Consider the following 14091-nt stretch of genomic DNA (forward strand, 5'->3'; position numbering starts at 1 on the left):
TAACAGAGGCGGTGATGCCGAGGATCCAGAGAGCAACCATGCGAGCGGTGAGTGAAACAAAAATTCAATACTTTGGCAAATGTCATAGAAATTAGAACAAGTAAGGGGAAAGGTAACGGAGGGAGGTGGGAAAGACAAAATAGTTAGAAGAAGAGAAGACTAAGGGGATAATGACTCGAGAATAATGGAGAAAGTTAAAGGGTACCAGGGTGGACACCTGAGATATAAAAGGATTCCAAGGTGGACACCTGAGGTATAAAAGAATTCCAGGGCGGACACCTGAGGATTTGCCTTATTCCTGCGCTTTAATATAGTGGTCAGAAGAAAGGTGAACTCAGAGCCCCACATAATAGGGGACGACTAGGCTACTACCACGTTTAGACGTTGTGTAATGGGTTCGTTTATACTCCATGTCGGGGTACAAATTAGAAGGCAGAGATATTTGTGTCCAGCTGGTGTCTGTCTAGTCTGTCAAGTGTGTGTTGTATGTGTTCCGTTGTATGTCACATGTAAGAAAATGTGTCCTGTGTTGTTTGAAACTAAGTAGCGTTTTACGCGATTCTATAGACAAATGGGAATCGCACACGAATTGAGGTTTTTTGAGTAAATTGGTGATATAAAAGTTAGGCAGAAAAGATTGGATTGGAGCTTGCAGTATTTGGTGCTTGCTCATATTGTTGGAAGTGTTGAAGTTGTATGAAAGTATTGTTAGAAACAGATTTAAGCATGGAAGACATTACCCCATTAGCACACTTATGTAAGCAACTGCCGAAACATGCACCTAAGCTTAAGAAATATAGTACAGAGTGGGTTAAGGGTACCGCCAACAAGATTTTTATACCATGGCCACAAAATGGGTCTTTATCAAAAGCCGTCTTACAGCATATGACGACTTACTTGCATGCCATATATGCAGGTAAGAAACTAGAGAAATGCCTTGCTGTTCTAGAACTTTGGAAAAAGTTCGAACAAGCAAAGGAGGAAGAGCCACCTGCTGACTGGATATTAAACATATGCACGGAGGGGGGTGAGACGCCCACTGCACCACCTGCCCCGCCTAAAACATAAATCGAGGAAAGTAAGCCTGAGGGACTCTACCCATTAATGGAGCTTAAAGCAGCTACAGGGTACAGCAACCCTGCATATGAGTCACCTTCTTATAGTAGTGATGAAAATCGAGGGAAGAACCAGGTCCAGAATCTTAACTTTGCAGTCCCGAGGGACAAGGAGAGACGCAATGATGAAAGAAAGGAACAGGCACAGACAAGTGCATCTCTCGGTAAGGAGAGAGAGGGAAAGAAATGGAAACACACCGAAGACAGAACTGATGAGATAGCAATTGCAAAAGACGAATGGGTTGGAGGACAAATATTATTAAAGCTTGATGGAAAAGGAAGCGATGACGTGAGACCTAAGGTGAGGTTAGATGAGGAACAGAGGAAGGAGAGAGAAAAGGAGTTAATAGATGAAAGGATAAGAAGGAAAGATAGGCTGAGGCGAGAACAGCTATATCGCGAAGAGCAAGAAAAGCAGCTCGATCGCACACAGAAAGCAGCCTATGACCAGTACAGACAGAAACAGCTGAGGATGGAAGAAGTGCAAAGGGTACGTGAAAAAAGGATGAGGAGACAAAAAGATGAGGAAATCCGAAGGGCAGATGAACGTAGAAATGAAAGAGGAAGGGAAGTAGATAAGGTCAGAGAAGAGGCGAGGCAGCGCAAAGAATTTGATGATGATATTGAACGTAAGCGTAGACAGAGGGCACGTGATCTCAAATATCTGGAGCGGGAAGTTAAAAAACCCGATCCTATTGTAGAATGGGAAGACATTGAAGAATTCTTTCCTGCGTACGATTTAGTTCCAGGCATGACCAGGGCAAGTATTGAATATGACTTCGACACCAGAAGCATCGGGGAAACGATTGATAAAATATATGACAATGAGGATGTCACCCGAAGTAGTGGGAGCAGTAAACTGTCCCTGGACAGATTAGAAATCCGTAATAATGAAGAAGACGCAAGGAGTTGTGTGAATTGGGAACCATCAATATCTGACTCCGGAGAGGAAGCAGAGTGCAAGACAAATGAAGAAGGGAGACGGCGCGAAAAGCGGCTTCCAATGGACAAAGGGGTGCGATGGTCGGATGCTAGCAAGTCTACACCGAGGACATTAGAGTCTGCCGTACAGTCTGACCAGCATGAAGGAACACCCCATGGTCAGAGGGGGGTGTCAGCACCTGCCTATGTAGACAGGTTGAGGACATTGCCAGGTAGAAGGCATTGCGGGAGTGTTACCCCAGCGATAAGTGGGAGAACTATAGGGAAAGAGAAAGAAGGCAGCGCATTCCAATTTCCGCTATTAGAAAAAGGGGGAGCAAGACGGCAATATATTTCATGGCCACGCAACGATCGAGAAAACCTAAAAAACAAGCTTCCAATGCTGACATCGGGAGCCGGGAAGTGGATACACAAGTTAGAAAAAATGACAGGGGGTGTCACGTTAGCTATAGGGGACATTAAAGGTCTCCTGATAGCCGTACTTTGTGAGAGAGCAGACGATGTGTGGAGACGGGCAGGGTATCCTGGTGTAACCATAATTAACACTGCACATGACGGAGCGCCATTTAATAATTCCAGAGCAGCAGTATGGAAAGCGCTATGAATGCTATACTCGGACACTTCCGATATGGGAGCTATAATGACTCAAAAAATGAAGGAGTCAGAAGATCCATTGATTTATATCCAGTATTTCCAAGACGCGTAGGTGCTCGAAACACATGAATCTTGGACGATATCTATACCGGTGTTTTACCACATATTGTGCCAAGGGTTGCCAGAACCAGTGCAGAAACAGCTCAAGAAATTGGTAGGAGTTGAGGCTAAACTTTGGGCTGAAATACAGTTAACTATCGCGCATTACTGTAGATTGCTGCAAGAAAAGAATCGCAAAAAAGAGGCAACTCGAAAGGGTGAGGAAGTGAAGCTGGTGCAAAAGAAATGATCAAAGTATGCTCTTGAAGGAGCCATGCTAACTAACCCAGCTGAACAGAACATACAACAGGTAGTTTATCCACAACAAAATAACCAGGGTAACGTAGGACAGTACCCAAGGGGAAGAGGATTTAGAGGAAGAGGGTGGCAGAGTAATCAAGGAGGTTTCCAGAGCAATCAAGGAGGCTTTCAAAACGTGCAAAGGGGTAACCTAGATATATCAAACGGACAAATAATCCGACCACCGCCAGTATGTTGGCTGTGTGGAATGACGAGGCATTGGGCACACACGTGCAGAAGTCAGGACGCATGGCAAAATGGGCAAGGGATGAGAGCAGGCATAGCGAATCCACCTGCAATCTCTGTAACGCTCACCTGGTATCCACGGGGTCGTTACTCAGCCTGTTCTGACCTCTTGCGACCTCAAACCCTTCCCTGGAGTCTACTCGACTAGGGACTTGGCCTAAAACACAGGATTAGTAGAGTTTAAGTCTCTATTGTCTCTGTGTGCTTGAACCTCTTCTTCCCCGGGGTCCACCCCTTCAATTTGATCCACAGCTCACCTTGTTTTCTTGGAAAGTGTGCTCTCCATCCTGCTGTTAGTGCAGGGGCGTGTTGATTGATGCAGGCTCGTTGCTGCCTAGTTACTTTACAGGCAAGAGTCTGACAGGTAAGTATAATGAGTCTCTTGAACAGTTCTCTAAATTTGTTCCTTTGCTTCCTTAGATGATGGCCGGTGTCCAGGGATGGCGACGTGCTGCTGAGATGTGTAGCGCTGAAGGTGAGTGAGAACATGGTACGCGATGCGACCCTTTCGTATTTGTATTGAACTGAGTTATTTTTCTGTGTCTTTTAGGTGCCGCGATGTTTTCAGCGTGGATGCCGGTTATGAAGAAGAAATGCGGTGAGTAAGCGCAGTATGCAGCGCCTCTAGATGTTTACATGCTAACCTGGAGTGTCTTTTCCCTCTTGCAGATGGATGAGAAGTTCTGGAGATAGAGTTCCCCCAGAGCGGCTGGGATTCAGATAAGCGTTTGAAGCTCCTACAGTCTTTAAAAATAAGCGAAGATTTGCTGAATGCTTACTAATGCCTTTCTTCTGTTCTTTTCCCTTTTCTTTAGGAAGCAGCGTGCTGGGATGGGAATGACACCGCCGAAGATGCCCGCAGAACAGAAGAAGCGATAAATGATGGGCAGAAGCGCCGCAAGGTAAGGCTGTTCCTAACGGTGTTCTTGCAGGAGCTGAGCGCAGAAGAAAGATGCAGGCCTACTGGAGACCGATCCGAACACGGTGAGTGTCACGCTGCAGGTGCAGAAAACACAAAGCATGTTTCTCAGCCTGGGCGTGGCTTAAATAGTCTCTGAGTATCCCAGGTGTCTCTGGGCTGAACCACACCCAAAAGACTAGACTGCACATGCAGTTCTGGGAACCGAAATATGTGGTGGCATCCATCTTGTCCCCATCAATGCACTAAGTCCAATCCCCAATGTTATCCTATTGGAGTGAGTGAGTGAGTCTGGTGCCACAAGCGCCAAGTCTGACTCCAAGTGGGTCTTTGGAGGGATGGAGAGGCCCTTGAGGGCCATGTAGGTGATCGTGGCCTGGCTCCAGACTGACATCCTGGAGAGCTGGGGACATGAGGAGCAGGAATCATGACAGCACTCCCCCCCAAGGCCCCTCTCAAAGTGGCTCTTCTGTCTGGTCCTGGTTTGTTTAGATGGTTTTGATGAAATCGTCTAAGCAAGCGAGGTGCATGGATGTACTCACAAGGCTCCCATGTCCTGTCTTCTCCTGTCTTGTGGACCATTCCCCTTCCAGTCTACTAAGTAGTATAATTTGGATCTGACGTACTTTGAATCCAGGATGTCCTTGACTTCGAATTCTGGCTCTGTGGCGAGTACTACTACTGGCTGCGGTGGCGTTGCTACCCGGGTCCCAGGTTGAACAGGTTTAAGGAGAGACACGTGGAACACAGGATGAATTTGCATGTTTGACGGCAAAGCTAGTCTGACCGCCACAGGATTTATCACAGAGGTGATGGTGAATGGACCCAGGTATCTTGGACGGAAAGTTAGGGTTCCTTTAATGGACATGTGTTTTTACGCCAGCCAGACTTTGTCTCCCACTTGGTAGTTGGGGGCCTTTGCTCGGTGTTAATCAGCAAACTTCTTTTGGCGATTCTTAGCTTGAAGTAGGTGTTCAGCTGCCCTTTTAAAGGTTTGAGAAATGGTCGTGTGCAAGGTTTTGACTGCTGGCATTTCCAGGGTTGTAGAAACGTCCAACTCAGAAGTACGTGGGTGCCTGCCATACATAGTATAAAAGGGTGTCTGCCCAGTGCTGGTGTGTAGGGAATTATTATAAGCATATTCAGCTATCCATAATAGGTCAAACCAGCTTCCTTCAGCTTGGTGTAACATGCAACGCAGATACTGTTCGAGCGGCTGATTTGTCCTCTCAGTTTGACCATCCGTTTGGGGATGGTGACTGGTGGATAGCCGGATGTCGATCTGGGCCATAGAGCAGCATTTTCTCCAGAAGTTAGATACGAATTACAAATTGAGTACCTCGGTCTGAGACTAAAACTGAAGGAAACCCATGGAGCCGTACGATGCCTTCAAGAAATATTGCCAGAGTGAAACATTTGGGAGCCCCTTAAGAGGAATGAAATGTGCCATTTTTGAAAATAGGTCCACAAACACATGAATAGTGTTAAACCCTTGACTGGGTGGTAAGTCAGTAATAAAATCGAGGGACAACGTGTTCCAGGGTGCTGGTGGGATTTCCAATGGTTGTAATAGCCCAGCCGGTTTCTGCTTGGATGACTTGTTTTGAGCACACACTCCACAAGATAGGATGAATTGGATAATGGGCCTCATTCCGAGTATGGCGGTGAGGGATAGCGGCCACCGGTAACGAGACCGGTGGCGGTGATCCCTTACAGGCATACTCCGAGTTCCCTTTGCGCCCTCGCCCTTAACGCCTGCTTTGAGCAGGTGTTAAAGTCGAGGGCGCAAAGGGGCCTCCAAGCCAATAACAGTGACCGTAATGAACGGTCACCGTTATTTGCATCTTCCCCATTCCCATTGAGCCCTATGGGGGCTCATTTGGGAATGGGGAAGAGCCTTGGTGAATGGGGAATTACCGCCCCGCCAACCTTGGAATGGGGCGGTAATTCCGCCATCCACCAAGGCGCTGCCGGTCCGGGTACGGCGTCAACCAAGGCGTTAATAGCGCCATTGGTTAGCGCCGTACTTGGAATGAGGCCCAATGTCTTTACGCCACGTGGGCCACCAATAATTTCGTTTTACCTTGGCTAGGGTTTTAGCGATTCCGGGGTGGCCCTTGATCAAGGAATCATGATAACTGGACATGACTTGTTCTCGTAGTTCTTGGTTTGGTAAGAATAAACGATTCCTGAAGTAGGGTAACTGATCTTTTATCATGTAATGTTCTCCTTGTGCACTCCACGCTTGTAATTGCTCCGGACTCATCAGGTTTTGGATTTCTTCATGTAATTCTTTCTGAGTTATAGTTGCTGTGATTCCTAGGAGCTTGTCACTCGGGATGATTGCTATTGGGTCAGGGGTCTGATACCCTTGCTCTTCCACCCCCATACGGGAAAGGGCATCGGCCTCCCCGTTTTTCATCCCTGGTCGAAATGTCATGACACGTAGTCATATTCAGCAAAAAAAAGAGCCCAACGTAGTTGTCGTGAGGATTGGGCCTTGGCCGTTTTTAGGTAGTGGAGGTTCCGGTGGTCAGTTATTACAGTGATTCTGTGTCTGGCGCCCAAGAGGTAGTGCCGCCATGCCTTAAAGGCTGACTTAATGGCCAGGAGTTCTTTGTCTGTGATAGCGTAATTGAGTTCAGGGGGTGTGAATTTACACGACCAGAAGGCAACAGGGTGTAACTGGTCCGTTTCGGGGTCCATTTGTGAGAGGACGGCTCCCATAGCCATGCTTGAGGCGTCCGTTTCCACCAGGTATGGGAGATCAGGGCGAGGGTGGCTTAAGATTGGGGCAGATGTGAATCTTGCTTTGAGTTCCTGGAAAGCTTCCTCGGCTTCTGTTGTCCACTGGAACTTTTTGTTGCTTTTCCTTAGCAATGACGTGATGGGATGCACGATTTGCGAAAATCCTGGGATGAACCGGCGGTAGAAGTTTGCAAAACCCAGCATACTTTGAACCCCCTTGAATGAATTTGGGGATGGCAAGTTCAGGATAGCATCTACCTTGTGTACATCCATTTGGATTCCATTCGGGCTGAGAATAAAGCCCAGGAATTCCACCTCAGAGACTTGGAATGAGCACTTTTCGAGCTTGGCGTAGAGCTGGTGTTGACAGAGTTTCTCCAATATGGATCGGACGTGTTTAACGTGGTCTTGCGTTGATGCGGAATATACTAGAATATCGTTGATGTACACTAGAGCACAGACATCAATCAATTCCTGTAGGACATCGTTCATGAAGTATTGAAATGCTGCAGGTGTGTTGCAAAGGCCCAAGGGCATTACTTGATATTCGTACAAGCCGTATTTGGTGCGAAAAGCGGTTATCCATTCGTCCCCCTGCTTTACGCAAACAAGATGATATGCCCGCCTCAGGTGTAGTTTTGTGTAGATTTGGGCATCTTTGAATTGATCAAGCAATTGAGGGATCAGTGGCAGGGGGTAGCGTTTTTTTACGGTAATCTGGTTCAGTGTACGATAGTCGATGCACGTTCTCAAGTCCCCCTCCTTTTTCGGTACGAAAAATAGAGGACTGGCTGCTGGAGACTTCGAGGGAACGGATGAACCCGTTGGCCAGGTATTGGTCAAGATAGGCCTTCAGGTGCTGGTTTTCTGGTTCTGTGAGTGCGTAAATTCGCCCACAAGAGATTTGTGCGCCGGATAGCAGGTCGATTTGGCAATCGTATGGTCTATGCGGTGGCAGGGGTGGCAGGGTATTAGCCTGTTCTTTCTGAAAGACATCTTGAAAGTCCTGGTATTCTCTTGGTAGGGTGCCGATTGCCACAGTTGCAAGCCTGGAGGTTCTGGTGTCTATTGGTTGTTTCTCTTGGCGATACCATGTGAGGGCGCAAGTCTCGGGAAAGGCCAATTCTTTTGCTCGCCAATCGATTCGAGGATTGTGAGCTACCAACCATGGCATTCCCAAAATCAACCTGAACTGTGGTGCCTTAATGAGGTCGAAAACGATAGATTCTAGGTGTCCATCCTGGCACAGAAGGGTTAAAGCTGCAGTGCATTGGGATACTGGACCAGAAGCTATTTCCGGGCCGTCAACAGTGGTAACAGTGTCGGTGGTTGATTTAGGGTGTACGGAATCCCCATCTTTGCCGCAAGATCCTGGTTGAGGTCATTCCCAATGGCTCCACTGTCAATGTACGCTCTTACTGCGTGCATCCGAGATGGTTGTTGGTGATTGATCAAGACCACAGTTAGTGCAAAATGGGAGGTCTGCAGTTCACTTTCTTCGCTCGACAAGTGGACCCCTACACTTGCCGGGCTGGGGAGATTTCCGATTCCTTGATGGTATCTTCCTTGTCCATGGCCCCTGCAGTCCTCCTCGGTGGCTTCACAGGGCACTCTTTAAGGAAATGACCTGACCTTCTACAGTACAGACATAACTGCTGCTGTCTCCATGAATCCCTTTCGGCTTTAGTCAAGGGGGATCGGACCCCCCTGATTTGCATTGGTTCTTCTGAACCTTCCGTTGTGCGGGCAATATTTTCCTTTGAACCACATACATAGGGCGAGGGTCCGGTCTGGTTCGATCTGCTCTTCGGTTCTGCAACCTTTTATCCAGTTGAACAACAAGGTCAATGAATTCTGAGCAGTCTTTCTGGGGGTTCACTACTTGTGCGAGAACATCCTTGAGCTCCCCCCCACACCCCCTGATGAAATAACGTGGTTCTCTTCTCCACTGGCCAACTGCTTCAACTACGAGTCTATTGAACGTGGCAATTTATGTTAATAGGTCTTGATTCCCTTGGAGTAGAGACAGAAGTTCGTTGTCTAATGCCTGCCCACGAGCACAACGGGCGAACAGCTTTTCTATCTCCTGCTGAAAGCCCCTGAAGTCATGCAGCAAAGGATCGTCTTGGGCCACAAAGGGTACAGACCAGTCTGCGGCACTACCACTCAGGTAGGATAGCACAAAAGCAACCCGTGATTGGTCATTCGGAAAGGCCCCTGGTCTACAAAGGAAGCGCAGGTGGCACTGGTTCATGAACGTTGCAAACCTCTTGGGATCCCCTGTAAATCGTTCGGGCGGGCCAAGGGAACTGCCCCAGGAAGGGTTATCTGAACGGGATTGGCTGATGGTGCTGGCATCGAGAGCACGCTTCCCGGCAATGGTGCATGCCCTGCTTGTGACTGGGGAAGTTGCCGATTAAATCATCAGTGTGTTCTTTGGCTACTATCAGCTCTCTCCTCATGGTGTTGCTCTCCTGCCTGGCTGCATGTACTTCGGAACGTAGCTGCCCCAACATGTGGGCTAACTGGTCAGTTTCTGACATTTCCATGACGCCCAGGTGGATTTTGATGTGAGGCTTTGTGTTCTGTAACGCTCACCTGGTATCCACGGGGACGTCACTCTTACGACCTTGAACCCTTCCCTGGAGTCTACTCGACTGGGGAATGGGCCTGAAACACAGGATTGGTAGAGTTTAACTCTCTATTGTCTCTGTGTGCTTGAACCCCTTCTTCCCCGGGGTCCAACCCTTCCCTTTGATCCACAGCTCACCTTGTTTTCTTGTAAAGTGTGCTCTCCGTCCTGCTTTCAGCGCAGGGGCACGTTGATTGATGCGGGCACGTTGCTGCCTAGTTACTTCACTGGCAAGAGACTGACAGGTAAGTATAATGAGTCTTTTGAACAGTTCTCTAACGTTCCTTTCCTTCCTTAGATGATGGCCGGTGTCCGGGCAGGGCGACGTGCTGCTGAGATGAGTAGCGTGGAAGGTTAGTGAGAGCGCGTTGCACGATGGGACCCTTTCGTATTTGTATTGAACTGAGTTCTTTTTCTGTGTCTTTTAGGTGCCGCAACGTTTTCAGCGTGGATGCCGGTTATGAAGAAGAAATGCGGTGAGTAAGCGCGGTATGCGGCGCCTCTAGATGTTTCGACGCTAACCTGGAGTGTCTTTTCCCTCTTGCAGATGGATGAGAAGTTCCGGAGACAGAGTTCCCCCAGAGCGGCTGGGATTTAGGTAAGCGTTTGAAGCTCGTACAGTCTTTAAAAATAAGCGAAAATTTGCTGAATGCTTACTAATGCCTTTCTTCTGTTCTTTTCCCTTTTCCTTAGGAAGCGGCGTGCCTGGATGGGAATGACACCGCCGAAGATGGCCGCAGAACAGAAGAAGCGATGAATGATGGGCAAAAGCACCGCAAGGTAAGGCTGTTCCTAACGGTGTTCTTGTTCTTGCAGGAGCTGAGCGCAGAAGAAAGATGCAGGCCTACTGGAGACAGATCCGAACACGGTGAGTGTCACGCTGCAGGTGCAGAAAACACAAAGCATGTTTCTCAGCCTAGGCGTGGCTTAAATAGTCTCTGGGTATCCCAGGTGTCTCTGGGCTGAACCACACCCAAAAGATTAGACTGCACATGCAGTTCTGGGAACCGAAATATGTGGGGGCATCCATCTTGTCCCCATCAATGCACTACAAGTCCAATCCCCAATATTATCCTATGGGAGTGAGTGAGTCTGGTGCCACAAGCGCCAAGTCTGACTCCAAGTGGGTCTTTGGAGGGATCGAGAGGCCCTTGAGGGCCATGTAGGTGATTGTAGCCTGACATCTTGGAGGGCTGGGGACATGAGGGGCAGGAATCATGACATCTCATAACAGGGCAAGGTGCTCAACAAGGGGTTCAACCCCCGAACATGGGGAACTTGCCGCACAAGATAGTCACAGGAAGGAGAATGAATACACCCCTAACCCCTCGAGATAGAGCTAGATACCCAGCCAACCCGAGAGGTCCTGGGTTCCGAATTCCAAGAATACCTGAATTGCATGACATCCAGCTTTACTGTAATTTCAGACCAGCTGCAGTGATGACGAAAAGGGTGCAGTGCAACACAAAACACAGAGGTGGACACTGCAACAGACCCATCTCAAGGTCTACGTGTTCCACTTGTTTTCCCTGGAGACGCAGTATTGGTGAAGAAACATACAAGGAAAAGGTGGGACAAGCCAAGGTTCAATGGTCCTTTCATCGTGGAGGACTGCTCTCCATCAGCTGTAAAACTGCAGGGCAGGAGAGCATGGATTTTTCTGAATGACATTAAGCCCTATATCGGAGAAAGCCCTCAAGCTGCACCCCACCGCGAAGAGACCACAGACAACGGGGAAGAACCACAGCACGTGCAGATGAGATCCATGATGAGGAAGAAGGACACATAAGCAGCAAAGCCAAGACAAAGAACCTATTGCAAGTGTGGATTAAACTGGACGATTCCTCTAAGCAAAAAAGGGGATAAGGACATAAAACGGACACTCTGTGCATCACAGTTGCAGGGTAAAGAAGGAAATTGTGCATAAAAGCCACAACACGCTTGCCAACTTGAACTTTTGAACCAAGTCGCACTTGAGCATTGTCGAGGGAAAGACTGTAACAACTTTCGAACAACGACTTTTCCAGCGAAAGCAAATACAGTATCCCGAGTCATCCAGTACCAAGACTTTGTTTGGCAGCACTTATGGTGTCCCCCAGCAGAAACATCACAAAGGACGTGCTTACCTACTTCCAGTTAGTATTGGTATCATAACCGTCACTAGTAGGGAGGGTCACCAGTGTCTCAGACTTTATTCGAGATCCTGCCAACAAGAAAGTAATCTGGCAACTACTCACTGTCATCGCGGAAGCCTTCTTTGCGCTGCCTGAATACAGTGATACAGACACAAATGCTTCCACCACAGGCGATTCTAGATGAAATCATCAATACACGTTTCTTTCACATAATCGAGGAGTGTCCAGCTATTGTCGGAAGAACCACTGACACTATTAGAGACCCAGCAAACACTGAACATTTGAACCAGTTGTGGAGTAAGCTCAGCTACTTGGTCGCAATCCGCGCGTCAGGAAAGTGCAAAGATTGTTCACAAAAAGGGAAAGGCCTATAATCCTGAACCTAGCAAGGCAGGACAAATGTCCCTGTCACCCGAAGACAGCCAATTGGCCCACAATGTCCTTTTTCACCTAGTCACTGACTTTCCAGAGATGGTGGGGAGACCTGTCGAGGTTGACGTCCTCACATTCATTAGAGACCCAGCTAACGTCACACAGATGGGAACACTCCTCCATGGTATCATGGTGCAGGTGGAGCTGTCCAACTTTCAAAGAGACTATATGAGGAGATTCCAGTGAAACTTTCGGCTGACGGACAGATCGAAGAAGCAGAAAAAAACAAAAAAAACATCACCTTTTGTTGTTTTAATTGCCCTTTTTCCATTTGTCAACATTGACTAGCATCCAGTATGTCTTCAGGACTGAAGCAGATTCGGGGGGTGGACTGGGAACACACCTACTTTGAACATGCACAGTAAAAGGTGACTTATCGAGTGGTATTCTAATCTATTTTTTCCATAGACTAGCAAAGGAAATGTATCCTGTATCAAGAGACAATCGTCACCCGCAAGAGGGGAATATTTGTGAAGCACCAGACACTTAATGATACAAACTGTTCAAGAACAATATTGAATTAGGGGAATTCAATAACAGTGACAGTAAATAAATGTTTGAGATGGGGGCCCAGAACAGTAACCTAGTCCTCCCACAAGCAGAGGGGCACTCTAGCATCTCTGGGCGAAAATGCTACCGGCTCACTTACCGTACTATCATGTATTTATGCATTGTGTTCATTATCATATTGCTATCTTTAACGATCAGAACTGCATTTTTTCTTGGTGCACAAAGAGGTCCAATTTCAGTGCACCCACCTGATGGTGTACGAATGAGTCCTACAAAAGCACCTAGACCCTATATAGTCAGAAGCCCGCAGGAGAAAGGGCGCGGGTGTTCACCGAGGACCTGGGAGCTTGGGAGGCTGTCTGCTGTTTGGCCCCACCTCCTGCAGGCCAAAAGCTGTGGCCGTAGCCCGCGAGGGTGGAAGCCCGCGGGAGAATGGGCGTGGGTGTTCACCGAGGACCTGGGAGCTTGGGAGGCTGTCTGCTGTTTGGCCCTACCTCCTGCAGGACAAAAGCTGTGGCCGTAGCCCGCGAGGGTGGAAGCCCGCAGGAGAAAGGGAGTGGGTGTTCCCCGAGGACCTGGGAGCTTGTGAGGCTGTCTGCTGTTTGGCCCCGCATCCTGCAGGACAAAAGCTGTGACCGTAGCCCGCGAGGGTGGAAGCCTGCGGGAGAAAGGGCGCGGGTGTTTGCTCCCGCCTGGGTGTTCGCGCCCAAATGGCGTGGAACACCTAGCACCCAATATCCAACACGTTGCCTCTGGTTCCAACACCCGGCACAAAAACCGGCGCCGAAGTTCATTGTCCATAACAGTGAGTGCACCCCAAAGCCTCCTTCACTGCAAGATGGTTGGCCTCCATGGGGGTGCTAGCTTTGGAGTCTGCGGTCCCACAGAAGGGCGGGACCTTTCATCCCCCTTTACCCCCTCCACCTTTCCAAATCCACCCTTTTATCCAGCATACAAGGCCCCTCGGCCCCTGTGGAGCACCGAAAAAGGATCTTGGGGAGAAGACTAGGGGGGGCTTGCCACTCAAGGCACCAGGGGTCATGCAGGGTACAGAAGCCTGTACTGGAAGCCCACATGTGAATGGAGGGCCTACCCGACCATTTATGCCCAGTGGTCGGGGCTTTGCCCCCAAGCTGCCCTGCACCCCTCTACTAAGCATCCACAGCTCCACAGCCCTTTTACGGTCCTCTGGGATCACATGTGGTTTTGTTTCATCTCCTCGCTTCATTCTGCCCAGCCAAGCTAATTTCTGGATGAACATGTGCCCTCGGTTAACCTCCTAACCCCTGCAGGGGGGCCTTGACTGAGTAGCCACCACCGTTCTTCTGAACACTCTGGCCACTGGATGTGAAAGGATCTCATTGGGCATTTTAAAGCTGCCTAGAGGGCACGTTGTATTGCCCCCACCGTTGGCCTTAT

The sequence above is a fragment of the Ambystoma mexicanum genome, chromosome 12, assembly GCF_040938575.1.
Source record: "Ambystoma mexicanum isolate Mex_15411 chromosome 12, UKY_AmexF1_1, whole genome shotgun sequence".
Lineage (NCBI taxonomy): Eukaryota > Metazoa > Chordata > Amphibia > Caudata > Ambystomatidae > Ambystoma > Ambystoma mexicanum.